This window comes from Siphateles boraxobius, unplaced genomic scaffold (genome assembly GCF_051911475.1).
Source record: "Siphateles boraxobius isolate OS27281-9 unplaced genomic scaffold, OSU_SipBor_1 106, whole genome shotgun sequence".
Classification (NCBI taxonomy): domain Eukaryota; kingdom Metazoa; phylum Chordata; class Actinopteri; order Cypriniformes; family Leuciscidae; genus Siphateles; species Siphateles boraxobius.
The window spans coordinates 1,102,423-1,117,317 of record NW_027508707.1 but is presented as its reverse complement, the minus strand read 5'-3'; positions in this window follow the sequence as shown (position 1 = coordinate 1,117,317).

Genomic DNA, 14,895 nt, shown 5'->3' with positions numbered 1-14,895 from the left:
CAGTAGCAAAAAGAGTGCGCGTGTTGTTTATATTGCTGTTTATAATATTCGAGAAAAAAGTCTGTCTAGCTTTGCTTAGTTCCTTATTGAAAGCATGGATGCTGTCTTTGTAGATGTTATAATGGACTACAAGTTTTGTCTTCCGCCACATGCGCTCTGCTTTTCTGCATTGTCTTTTCATATTTTGCACTGCTGTTGAGTTTCTCCAAGGTGCTTTTTGTCTGCCACTCTTCTTCCTGACTTTCACAGGAGCAATATCATCAATTACACTCTTAACTTTTGAGTTAAAAGAATCAAGGAGAAAATCAACAGAGTCAGCAGATATGCTTGGTGTTAAAGATATAGCCTCCATAAATAGTACACTAGTATTCTCATTTAAGCATCTCTTCTTGACAGACACAGATCTAGCTTCAATGGCAGGAGAGATCAATATATCAAAGAAAATACAAAAATGATCAGACAGTGCTACATCCTTAATAACAATTGATGAAATGTTTAGACCCTTACTGATAAGTAAATCTAGAGTGTGTCCACGATTATGTGTGGCTCCATGTACATGCTGAGTCAGATCAAAAGTTTTTAAAACAGTTTTGATTTCTTTTGCCATATTGTTTTCTGCATTATCTATGTGAATGTTAAAATCTCCAGCAATGGCAAAGCAGTCAAACTCTGAGGAAATAGAACTTAACAGTTCTGTTAAGTTCTCAGCAAAAGCTGGAGAGTATTTTGGAGGCCTGTAAACAATGATAAGTAAAATGCGTGGAGCACCTTTTAACACAATACCCAGATATTCGAAAGACGGGTAATTCCCAAATGATATTTGCTTACATTGATAGACATCTTTATAAAGAGCAGCTAAACCTCCGCCTCTTCTGACAGCTCTGCAGACACTCATAAAAGTAAAGTTAGGAGGGGCTGTTTCATTGAGGACTGTTGCACTGCAACTTTCTTCTAGCCAAGTTTCATTTAGCAACATAAAATCCAGGTTGTATGTGGTTATTAAGTCATTGACTAAAAGTGATTTATTTTTAAGTGAGCGGATGTTTAAAAGTGCTAACTTAACAGTCTTACTTTTTGTCCCCACAGCAATCTTGGTATGTCGTGTAATAGGCACCAGATTAGATGGGTTTGCTGTACGGCTTTTGAAGGCCTTAGACTTTCTATCATGTAATTGAACAGCAATAGAAAAACATACAGGCACACTGGGTTCCCGCTTGTTCTGTAAACATTTGAGAAAGTTATTGTTATCATAGCGGGGACCCGACACATATCACTGAGAGCTGGTATCAGTTGTTTTTGGTTCACCTCGAGCCGCTGGAGGAGGGTGTGGGCCCTGGCGCTGTGGCAGAGGCCGAAGAGCTCTCACAGGGGGAGGGGGAGGGCGAGCTGGGCCCGTAGGCTTTGGTGGTTGTGGGGCCTGGCGTTTTTTGGTTGGTATCTGGGGGCTCGCAGCAAAAGAGTGGGATAGTCTAGTTCCAGCGTGCACCAGTTGTTCCATTTTCTCTGAGAAGCACAGAAGTGGAGATGCTGGAGAGAGTGATAATGTTTCCAGTGAGAGTGATTTTTGCTCTGGTGTTATTGGAGGCTGTAATATGCTGTCCTGGTTTCCCTGGCTGTTTTCCAGAAAGTCGTCCTTGGGTGCTGTATATTGGAGCAGTGCTGGTATGTCACAGTCTGTCTGTGGTGAGCTCTGTGGGCAGGGCTCAGCTGAGATTGTGTCCGTGAGCAGAGGTTGTTGTGGCTGAGTGGTGTTATCACTGTCCTTGTGTGATGTGTCAACCGCATGTCCATTCAGGGGCTGAAGTGAAATCCTGTGGTCATTCATACTGTATCCAGGTGTGTGTGTGCCATTCAGGTTGAGTGGATTGGCACACATTGCAGAAGGATGACGGAGGGAGAAGTAGATATTGTCCTTTAGCACTCTTGAACCAAGTTTGTTTGGGTGGTGGCCATCCTGTTGAAACAGTTGCCTCTGACTCCAGAAAAGATTGAAGTTGTCAATAAAGTTCACTCCTTTTATATTGCAGGTTTTTTGCAGCCATGTATTAAGCCCAAGCAACCGTGAAAACCTGTTTGTTCCTCTTGCTGGGAGTGGTCCACTGATGAATGTTTGAACTTTCAGTCTTTTAAGTGTTTCAAAAAGTTCATTGAAATCCTTTTTAAGAAGTTCCGACTGCTCTTTATGAATATCATTCTTCCCCACATGAATGATGAGTCGATTTGCAGTCTTATGTTTCATCAGAATGTTCTGAAGTTCCCTGTTTACATCAGATGTTGTTGCTTGTGGAAGGCAGCACGTTGTTGTATCCCTGCTATTAATGTTTCTGATTACGGAGTCGCCCACTATCAGAGTCCTGGGCTCGGCTGCACTGTGAGCTGAGTGCCGCTGTCTGCTCGACCTTGAGCCCCAGTTAGCATCAGTGTTAGCTACTGGCTGATTCTGTCTGTGTGTGATCACATTCATCAAATTTGGGGATTCCTCATTCATTAATACTTCAAATCTGTTCTCAAGATGTATAGGCGGTGGTAGGAGACCAGTGTTTGCAGTCCTTGTCAGAGCCGTATCTGGGGTAGAGGATGCTACTGCAGTAATATGTGATGCTCGTGACAATCTGATGTCTCGAGTGCCTTTGGGTCTCGCACCCTGTTTGTGCCATCGATTAGTAAAACGATCGGCTTGTTTCTCTACACTCAGTATGGCCTGTCGAGAAGCACTAGATTCATGGGACTCACCGGCTGTATGCTGAGGACGTCCATGACGAAGCTCTGTTGTGTGTTCCGTCTGGTTTGGTGGTCCCGCAATCATATGCATCTATAGATATATAATCACATATCATTATAGATTATAACTAAACTTTATACTTGTTAACCTAAAGTAGACAACATTTTTAAAAAGCTGATGAGAGTTGTAATTTGGCCTATGGAACACTATGGCGTATGGACTACTATGACCTTATGTTAGCCTACATTTTCTGCATGATACACTAAAGTTAATCAATACACTGATTAAAAGAAAACTTACTTTGAAATGCTAAAGTAGGTCTTGTGCATTTGTATGGCCCATAAACTGAGATCCAAGAAACCTTGTTTGAACACAGTCACTTAACCAATATCGCACATGAAGGTCCAGTTGCTTGCTTTTTATTGTCTGGTTCAGGGTCTCGTCCAGGCCCGGTTCTACGGCCTGCTAAGCACCCTCAAACAAAAGTGAAAGCACCCTCAGATTAAATTTTTAATAGCACATATGTAAACGAGATAGAAACACAGACGGATTTCACACTCATACATATAATACACAAAATAAATCCATTAACACGATTTTTCAAATTTTCAAGATCATTATGCTTTCATCTTTAATGCATTTGATTGGTTGTGTCCTTTCACGATCATCATACGCATAGGTGAAGCTATCTCTTTAATTGCCCACTTTGCTTGCGTGTATGCTTCCCGCTCAGGAAATTCGTTAGCTGACTTTCTGAGACAGGGTTTAAGGTAGCCTAAAAATATAAATTGTCCATTTTTAATCATGGACATACGAAATTGGCTCAAGAAAGCTCAAACATCTACATCACAAAGTAACACCGCCTGGCGATGACAGCAGCGAACCCCGCCATCGACCTCTGGGTTATGGGCCCAGCACGCTATCACTGCGCCACTCTGCTGTAAGAAAAGTTGAGAAGAAAGGTTTTCCATAACCCAGAAAAAGTTGAGAGAAAGGTTTCGATACAAATAGCCCTGGGTTGTGGGGCCAGCACGCTTCCGCTGTACCACTCTGCTTATGACAAGAGGCTCGACATACCCTACTGTTTTCAAAATGACTTGGGTTTAGGCACACTTAAAGAGCTCTTCTGTCATCAATTAGAACAGGTGAAAAATGTGTTCTTGCACACAGCTGAAGCAACTTTTCTTCAAGTAGGAACACAGCATGTATATAGTGCAACTGGTCTTAGCAGAGGATGGTTTCGATCCATCGACCTCTGGGTTATGGGCCCAGCACGCTTCCGCTGCGCCACTCTGTTCCCTGTAGCAAGTTTGCAATACCCATACCTTTTCGAAAGGACTTGCATTTCGGCACATTTGCAGAGCTTTACTGTCATCAATTAGAACAGGTGAAAAATGCGAGTGTTTTAGCACAAAGCTGAGGCAACTTTTCTTCAAGTAGGAACACAGCATGCATATAGTGATGGTGTTCTTAACAGAGGATGGTTTCGATCCATCGACCTCTAGGTTATGGGCCAAGCACGCTTCCGCTGCGCCACTCTGCTCCTATATTAAGATTGCAATACCCATACCTTTTTGAAAGGACTTGCGTTTCGGCACACTTGAATAGGTCTTCTGTCAACAATTAGAATAGGTGAAAAATTCAGAGGGTTTTAGCAAACAGCTGAGGCAACTTTTCTTCAAGTAAGAACCAGGCATTTATATAAGTAAAGTGTTCTTAGCAGAGGATGGTTTCAATCCATCGACCTCTGGGTTGTGGGCCCAGCACGCTTCCGCTGCACCACTCTGCTTATGACAACAAGCTTCAGTGACAACAACAGCATTGGCATATAAACAAGGCCAGCAGACAAAGTAATCCGGGTGAACGAATACTTCGACAGGCTAGTGGGGCATGACTCGCTTGCCATGCTAATTGTTCATCTTATTCAGGTGGCTTAGTCAATGAGGGGTTTGAACAGGGCATACACACAAACACACAGATTTTCTGAGTAGACGCGAGGGATGTGGAAGTTGCTCGTTTTCTTCGGAATAAAACATGTACATAAGTAAAGGAGCCTTAGCAGAGAAAGGTTTCGATCCATCTAGCTCTGGGTTGTGGGGCCAGCACGCTTCCGCTGCGCCACTCTGCTTACGACAACTGGCTCGACATACCCTACTGTTTTCAAAATGACTTTGGTTTAGGCACACTTGAAGAGCACTTCTGTCATCAATTAGAACAGGTGAAAAATGCATAGTGTTGTGGTGATGCGATCAATCCTTATAGTGATTAGGGGCGGATACGGCACGTTCAAGGGACATAAAAGGAGATGAGGTTGACATCATTAAGCGCGTCTTTCTGGGTCCTGGGAGTGACGTCATTTCTTGTGCGCCGTGTTTATGTCCAGGAGGTAAGAGCTACTGGTGGCAAGTCTCATTATGAATGTTTGGTGTGGAAGGGTAATTTGACACTCATGTGATTTACAGTGTGTGGCTGAGGAGTACTTTAGACCCGTCGAACTAGTATTTATTAATGTGAGGCCATAATTGGCACGCCATCAAGTGCACTGGGCGGGGCGAGTTACCATACGCAGGTATGTTAAGCTTATTTTAACGTTAGGTTCACGAGACGGTGATTTCTTAAATTGAAATGTGTATTATATTTTTACAGTGACACGGGGGCCAGGAGGTGTTGCAGCAGGCTTTGTGGGCGCTGTTAGGCTTTATGCGACCCATTTGATGGTCCTGTGAGGATTACCTGCATCCGGTAGTCATTCGAACTGGAGCGTTTCCGAACTGAGTTGTATTCTCCTCTGCAAGCTGTCTTTGACCATTCCTCTGCCTTTTATTGGAACGAGGCATCGACCGTCGATCTGTACCTTTCACTCTAACTGTTGGACGATCTCATTCCAGCGAACGAGGGTCTCTTTGACAACCATAACGACGCATTTGTTGCCGATCTGTACTGTATATTTATTCTAACTGTTGGACGATCTCATTCCAGCGAACGAGGGTCTCTTTGACAACCATAACGACGCATTTGTTGCCGATCTGTACTGTATATTTATTCTAACTGTTTGACGATCTCATTCCAGCGCACGAGGGTCTCCTTGACGACCGTGACGACGCATTTGTTGCCAATCTGTACTGTATATTTATTCTAATTGTTTGATTGTCTCATTTTTAGCGAACGAGGGTCTCCTTGACGACCGGATCGATAGTGCGTTCACAGCCTTTGGTGACGCTTCTAAATTTAGTCTTTAATATAATTGACATTCAGACCTGAGTACAGTGGCGAGAAGCTACCAGTTTTGTCGCTACTACTGTGTTTCATTGTGAAGATTATGCCACTGTGGATGTTGCTTGTAAATGTGTTTTGAGTATTGTGTTGTGCTGACAAGAGTTCACCAGTGTCAGCCAGTGAATATTGTGACAAACTGATTCCTTCTGGCAACATGTGATGAGCGTTTAATTGACAGACCATTACATGGAATGTCTATTTGTTTGGTTGTATCTTATACTGCTTTCTCTTCTACTCAGAATTGGGATTCCAGTATTAGCCAGAGTCCTCTGTGTGTGGTGGTGGTTCGGCTATCGGTCTGCAGTGTTCACAGCGGGTGATTTGGTGTTGTGTGGTGAGAGCACGAGTAGTTGCTGTGTTTATTGGACAGGCAAGATGAATCCCCCAGTTCTGAAGTGGTAGTGTGTGTGTGTGTGTCTGTCTGTCTGTGTAACGTGTTTTATGATTGATGCGTTCCTTTTGCTGTTTGCATATTAAAAGATACCAGTTGCATTTTATTGTATGTATTGAAGAATAAAATCTGTGAAGCGATTATCCTTGTCTGATACCTGACTCAGCCACTACGAATCTGTGTGTCTTTGCAAATTATCTGTGGGTCCCCGGCCAATTTCCGGGGTGGCGTAGTCGGTTTAGTGCCATAACTGGCCTTGTAGTAAACTCCTGATCGCAAGCTGCCACAGTGTTTTAGCACATAGCTGAAGCAACTTTTCTTCAAGTAGTAACACAGCATGTATATAGCGAAAGTCATCTTAGCAGAGGACGGCTTCGACCCATCGACCTCAGGGTTATGGGCCCAGAATGCTTCCGCTGCTCCACTCTTCTCCCTGTAACAAGTTTGCAATACCCATACCTTTTCGAAAGGACTTGTGTTTCAGCACATTTGAAGAGCTCTTCTGTCATCAATTAGTACAGGTGAAAAAGGCAGAAGGTTTTTCGTACACATCTGAGGCAACTTTTCTTCAAGTAAGAACAGAGCATTTATATAAGGAACGTGTTCTTAGCAGAGGATGGTTTCGATCCATCGACCTCTGGGTTATGGGCCCAGCACGCTTCCGCTGCGCCACTCTACTCCTCTAATAAGCTTGCAATACCCATACCTTTTCGAAAGGACTTGTGTTTAGGCACACTTGAAGAGCTCTTCTGTCAACAATTAGAACAGGTGAAAAAAGCAGAGTGTTTTAGCACACAGCTGATGCAACTTTTCTTCAAGTAGGAACTCAGCATGTATATAGCGAAATCGGTCTTAGCAGAGGATGGTTTCGATCCATCAACCTCTGGGTTATGGGCCCAGCATGCTGCCACTGCGCCACTCTGCTCCTATAATAAGCTTGCATAACTCCCATACTTTTTCGAAAGGACTTGTGTTTCGGCACACTTGAAGAGCTCTTCTGTCAACAATTAGAACAGGTGAAATATTCAGAGGGTTTTAGCACACAGCTGAGGCAACTTTTCTTCAAGTAAGAACAGAGCATTTATATAAGGAAAGTGTTCTTAGAGAGGATGGTTTCGATCCATCGACCTCTGTGTTAAGGGCACAGCACGCTTCCGCTGCGCCACTCTGCTTATGAAAACAGGCTTGACATACCCTACTGTTTTCAAAATGACTTGGGTTTAGGCACACTTGAAGAGCTTTTCTGTCATCAATTAGAACAGGTCAAAAATGCAGAATGTTTTAGCACACAGCTGATGCAACTTTTCTTCAAGTAGGAACACAGCATGTATATAGTGAAAGTGGTCTTAGCAGAGGATGGTTCTGATCCATCGACCTCTGGGTTATGGGCCCAGCACGCTTCCGCCGCGCCACTCTGCTCCATGTAACAAGTTTGCAATACCCATACCTTTTCAAAAGGACTTGCGTTTCGGCAGATTTGAAGAGCTCTTCTGTCATCAATTAGAACAGGTGAAAAATGCATAGGGTTTTTCGTACACAGCTGAGGCAACTTTTCTTCAAGTAAGAACAGAGCATTTAAATAAGGAAAGTGTTCTTAGCAGAGGGTGGTTTCGATCCATCGACCTCTGGGTTATAGGCCCAGCACGCTTCCGCTTTGCCACTCTGCACCATGTAACAAGTTTGCAATACCCATACCTTTTCAAAAGGACTTGCGTTTCGGCAGATTTGAAGAGCTCTTCTGTCATCAATTAGAACAGGTGAAAAATTTAGAGGGTTTTAGCACATAGCTGAGGCAACTTTTCTTCAAGTAAGAACAGAGCATTTAAATAAGGAAAGTGTTCTTAGTAGAGGATGGTTTCGATCCATCGACCTTGAAGTGGTTTCAATTGTTGTGAAAAATAACTTCGCAGAGATCTTTAATGCCAGGAATAATTAGACTTTATTTTCGAACGCCGTTCCGTTCCATAGAACGGCGCTCTAACTCTCTGGCCCTCCGGCTCTCTGGCCTTCCAGCGCGCGCCCGAGTGTATTTTGGTTCAGAGTTATATACATACATCTTCTTCCATAGAAGGTAACACACCCTATAGATAGTTTTGGGTAAATATCTCATACCATGTGACTTCTCAGAATAGAATTGACATTCAGGGTCTTTTTACAGAAGGCCTTGCAGCTTTCAAAGTCACATAGACAGAGTCCTATTAGAGGAAATTCATACAAGAAATAATTGTCCAAATATATAGATTAATTACTTAGTTTCTAAATAATAAAATCTTCAACAACCTCTGGGTTATGGGCCCAGCATGCTTCCGCTGGGCCACTCTGCTCCCTGTAACAAGTTTGCAATACCCATTCCTGTTCAACAAGACATGTGTTTTGGCACACTTGAAGAGCTCTTCTGTCAACAATTAGAACAGGTGCAAAATGCAGAGGGTTTTTCGTACACAGCTGAGGCAACTTTTCTTCAAGTAAGAACAGAGCATTTATATAAGGAAAGTGTTCTTTGCAGAGGATGCTTTCGATCCATTGACCTCTGGGTTATGGGCCAAGCACACTTCCGCTGTGCCACTCTGCTGTAAACCACCCCAAATGGGACTCGAACCCACATTCCCCGGCTTAGGAGGCAAGTGCCTTATCCATTAGGCCACTGGGGCTGTCAAATACCTGTGCTCATGTACCCCCATTGCTTTGTCTTCAGTGACAACAACAGCATTGGCATTTAAAGAAGGCCAGCAGACAAAGTAATCCGGATGAACGAATACTTCGACAGACTAGTGGGGCATGACTCTCTAGCCCTACTAATTGTTCATCTTATTCAGGTGGCTTAGTCAATGAGGGGTTTGAACAGGGCATAGACAAAAACACACAGATTTTCTGAACAAATGCGAGGGATGTGGAAGTTGCTCTTTATTTGGAATAAAACATGTACATAAGTAAAGGAGCCTTAGCAGAGAAAGGTTTCGATCCATCTAGCCCTGGGTTGTGGGGCCAGCACGCTTCCGCTGCTCCAATCTGCTGTAAACCACCCCAGATGGGACTCGAACCCACAATCCCTAGTTTAGGAGGACACACAAACACACAGATTTTCTGAACAAATGCGAGGGATGTAGAGGTTGCTCTTTATTTGGAATAAAACATGTACATAAGTAAAGGAGCCTTAGCAGAGAAAGGTTTCGATACAAATAGCCATTGGTTGTGGGGACAGCACGCTTCTGCTGCACCACAATGCTTACGACAACCGGCTCGACATACCCTACTGTTTTCAAAAGGACTTGGGTTTAGGCACACTTGAAGAGCTCTTCTGTCATCAATTAGAACAGGTGAAAAATGCAGAGTTTTTTAAAAGATTCGTCGATGACGAAGTCAGAAGGGACGCTGGCGTTGTTTGTTCGCCGCTTCTCCGTCCGAAAATCCTTGTGGCATCAATTGTTGCTATTTAACCAGGCTATACAGTATGTTTATTGACCAGCACTACTATGTCCAGTAAATATAACGAGTGTAAACTTTATGGATGCGTTTGTACGGATTTCACCGATTCCAGCTGTTATCAACTTACCAGTCTGCCTTCGCCCGGAGCTTTTCCTGTGTCTGTGTGTCCCTTCCTACCATCGAGAGGTTCCTGACCAGGCTGTTGCTGAGGTCTGCGGGATTCTGTTGTGTCTGCGGCAGAAGGTTTGTTTTCTGGGTTTGTTGTCTGATCACGGCATTCCATCCCTCTGGTCTGGCGCACGCCCTGTCACACTTCCAACACGTCATCAGGGCACTACCCTTTCCAGAATAAGTAACGCTGGAGTTTCCATGGCAACGCTGTGCACGGATCGGGAGGGAAAACGTGGAGTGGATCTCAGTCTACTCCGGCCAATACAGAGACACACTGCTCCATCTACCATCACGATTGAACTGTTCAATGCATAATCCATCACAAATAAATCCTGCCTTATACAGGAACATATTCTGGATAAATGTCTGGATTTGGTGTGCCTTACAGAAACTTGGCACAAACCAGATGTTTTCTCTGTTTTAAATGAGACCTGTTCTCCTGGTTACTGTTACCTACAGAAAGCCCGTAATACAGGGCGCGGCGGTGGTCTGGCTGTCATCCACCGAAGTGATCTGGGCCTGTCCCACATCACCATGCCCGAGCCATCTTTTTTTGAATACCTCGCTTTTAAGTGCAAGCCTCCTCTCTCCACAACAATATTTCTCATTTATCGGCCACCCAGAACGAACCCGTCTTTCATCCCAGAAATGTCTAACCTTCTGTCAATACTCTGTACTATGTCTGCCAATATCATAGTTCTTGGAGATATGAATATCCATGTCAACTCCCCACCTGTCGTTTTGCAGCAGAATTCCTTCAATTACTGGACTGTTTTAATCTAACTCAACTTGTCGATGTCCCCACTCACACTAGGGGACACATACTCGATCTAGTTATTACAAACTCTGACCATCTCAGCCATCTTCTGGTTTATGATCTGGGCATCTCTGACCACAAGGTCCTTTCTATGATGATGTCTTCACCGTCCGCTCTCATCAAGCCTAAGCGCCAAATCTGCTTTAGAAATCTAAAAAACATGGACTCAGATTCATTGGCATCCGACCTTCAGCATCTTCTCTCTGTTAACTGCTCACCAGTCATGGACCCTGTGGACTACTACAAAAACATACTCAAGAGCCTCCTAGATATCCACGCACCAGTAAAAACTAGAACAGTGACCTTCTCCCGAACAGCCCCCTGGTACACCAGTGAGCTACGGAAAATGAAGGCATCTGGGCGGGCCATTGAGCGGAGATATAATGCCACTGGTCTCACTGTCCACCAACAAGCTTTTTGGAAACTCCAAAAGAAATACTCTAAGTCGCTAATAAAGGCACAGTCGTCATTCTACTCTAATATCATCAAAAACAGTCCCGGAAACTCAAAGCAGCTCTTCTCCACCATTAATAGTCTTCTAAAACCACAGACCCACTCATTCACGCAAAACACAGAAGAACACTGCAATAACTTACTGGACTTTTTCAAAACTAAAATAGATTCAATCCGCTCTTCCATTCATGGATCCTCAAACCAATCTGCCCCATCTGTACACTCATAGCTTGCTATCGCCCAGCCCCTGAAATGCTTTCCAAAAATCTCGAATCAGGAGGTTGAGATGATCATCAAAAGGATGAAACCCACTGGCTGTGCTCTCGACCCTTTTCCTACTGCTCTTGTCAAAGCAAACTTCGTTATTCTAAGCCCTCTCATTACCACTGTAATAAACCAGTCTATCCTGTCCGGCATTGTTCCATCTGCACTTAAAACCGCCATAATCAGACCACTTCTGAAAAAACCCACTCTTGCTCCTGATATATTATCAAACTATAGGCCAATTTCAAATCTTCCTTTCATCTCAAAAGTCTTGGAAAAAGTTGGGGACCATCTCCAGGACCACCTCAAAAACAACCACCTATTTGAAAAGTTCCAATCTGGTTTACGCACAGCTCGAACAGAAGCTTGCACAGAAACAGCGCTTGTCAGAGTCACAAATGACCTACGAATGGCAGCTGATGCTGGCTCAGCTTCCCTTCTCATACTGCTCGACCTGTCCTCTGCTTTCGACATTGTGGACCATGGCGTTCTACTCGATCGGCTGCATCAAACCACTGGACTTACTGAAATTGCCCTGGACTGGTTCAATTCATATCTGACGGACAGAAAAGAGTACATTTCGCTTGGAAAATCAAGGTCCCGGGAACGAACATACCCCTTTTCCACCAAAAAAGAACTTGTTCAGAACTGGTGCTGGTTCAAAGTTGGTTCAACTTGCGAACCTTCTCAGAACCTGTTTGTTTTAGAGCGCCCAGCGAACAACGTTGTTACGTCACTGTGTACGTCGCCATACGTCTTAGCTAGAAACGCTTGCAAGTACAACATTACTTTGGGATTATCTCTAACTCGTGTACCAAGAAAGCTTTAAAAACAACTGAAATATGTAAGTATTTTAATCTTTTCCTTTGATATGTAATCTTTTCTGATTAGTTATGTACCTGTCAGATATAGCCAAGTAGTAAGGCACAAGGACAAAGGATTTCCAACAAAAAAATGGGTTTTATTTTACCCCCCAAAAAAAGAAAAGGTCCCAATTAAAGGATACAAAATAAATCAACTTGTTCTAACAAATAATCTAGCTAGACTTAAATAAACTAAAGTAAACAAAACAAATTTTAACACAATATAACGAAAACTAAGGAGAACTGAACAGAACAAAAATTACCCCCCAACTGAGACATCAAACAGGTATTTATCACAGACGGTGAGCTCACTTTAAACAAGACAGGGGAAAGCATACAATCAACAATTTATAAATCAACAAATTAGTTACAAGTTAACTAATCAAAGTAAATAGAGTAACTAACAAGCAATATAAGAATACAAACCAACAAATGTTAAATAGAAATAAATGTGAACCAATCAAAAACATATTTTTCATTTTCTTCTGCCCCCCATGACATAGCATCTAGTTGGTATCGGTAAGCGGAATGCTCAGACCATAAATATTTACTGCTGCACGCGCCTCAGCCCTTTGTCAGTCAAGGCCGTGATGACAGAAAGACGCACACCTGCAGCCAACGCCATTCATCCAACCTCCATGCCACGGTAACTTAAACTCAAATAGAAACAATGATAAGGAAACAGACACAGTACAACGCAAGCCAGTAAGTGTGCACTCCAAACCAACGGACAAAGTACTAACATGTATAAATAAAGCTTTTGCAAATTTGTCAAACAAAATCTGTGTAGTGATTTTATTATACCTGAACCTTAAATCCTATACTATAATAAACGGAAATATAACTGAATGATAAAGAGAAAGAAAATAACTATCAGTATGTAAATAAAGGTATGTATCGTGAATGACTGCGTATCTGTTACCCTTATCAATGTGTGGCCACAGGTTCGGCCATCACACACCCCCTCCCTTCAGGCATCTCGTGGATACAACGAGAGAAGTAGTCAGCGGTCACATTACACTTGCCAGGAACATGCTGGACAGTGAACCGGAAAGGCTGCATAGCCAGATACCACTGTGTGATCCTCCCATTTGTATCTTTCATCCTTCCCAACCACTGGAAGGCTTTATGGTCTGTTTCCAACTTGAACTCCATTCCCAGTAAGTAATATCTCAAGGAGTCTAGAGCCCACTTAACTGCCAAAAATTCCTTCTCTATTGTCGAATAGCGGACTTCCCTTGGAAAGAGTTTGCGGCTTATAAAAGCCACAGGCCGTCGCTCAGCAGGTGGTCCCTGTAACAGCACAGCCCCTATGCCCCTATCAGAGGCATCCGTCTGCACAATAAATTCTTGATCAAAGTCTAGACTGTGCAGCACAGCATTATCTCTTAACGCCGATTGAATATCTCGAAAGGCCGTCATCCTTTCTTCTGACCACTTGCATTGATTTGGACATCGGACCCCCACCATATCTGTCAACAGGGCAGCCCTGCTAGAGAAGTGAGGGATAAAACGATTATAAAGTCCTGCCATACCCAAAAAGGACCTGAGTTCCTTATGTGTCTGTGGAATGGGAGATTCCTCTAACGCCTTGAGCTTTTTGACTTGTGGTCGCACTACCCCGTTGCCAATGACAAAGCCCAGATATTTGATTTCCATCCTGGCTACAGCACACTTGGCCGGGTTCACTGTGAGGCCTGCTTCTTGAAGGCTTCTTGAACATGCTCCTCCCAGGTAGTCCTGTAGATGACTATGTCATCCAAATAAGCTGCAGCAAAAGTTAGTCCATGTAACACCTGATCAATAAGTCTCTGAAAGGTAGCCGGTGCCCCATGCAGGCCAAAGGGTAAAACCACGAAATGGAATAGCCCCCATGGTGTCCTAAATGCTGTTAAAGGACGGGCCTGTTGTGTCAATGGTATCTGCCAATACCCTTTGGACAAATCGATAGTCGTCAGGTATTTGGCTTTGCCCAGACGATCAATTAAGGCGTCTATAGGAGGAGTAGGGCATGAGTCTAACTGTGATACAGAATTCAAGTACCGGAAGTCAATACAAAATAGGATACTCCCATCCTTTTTCGGTACTAGAACCACCGGATGACACCACTCGCTTTTAGAGGGTTCAATAATTCCCAGCCTCAGCATCAAGTTCACTTCCTCCTTCAAGTCCTCTTGGAGTCTCTCAGGTATTCTGTAACTCATACGTCTAACAGCTTGATCAGGTTTTAATATCACATCATGTTGTATCAAAGATGTCAAACCAGGATATTCTGAGAAGGTTTCCGGGGTACATAGAGTTCTCACTTGGGATTGCTGATCTTCAGGCAGATGCTCCAGATTAATATTTCCCGCTACTGTTCGAGGCAAGTACTGGTCTTCCCATTCCTCCTCCTCCTTCACATGCCGAATCATCATCACTTGCGCTCTCTGCTCAGGTCGGGATACCCACTTCTTCAAAAGGTTTACATGAAGTACTCAGCTAGCACGATCTTGCCCTGGAATAACCACTT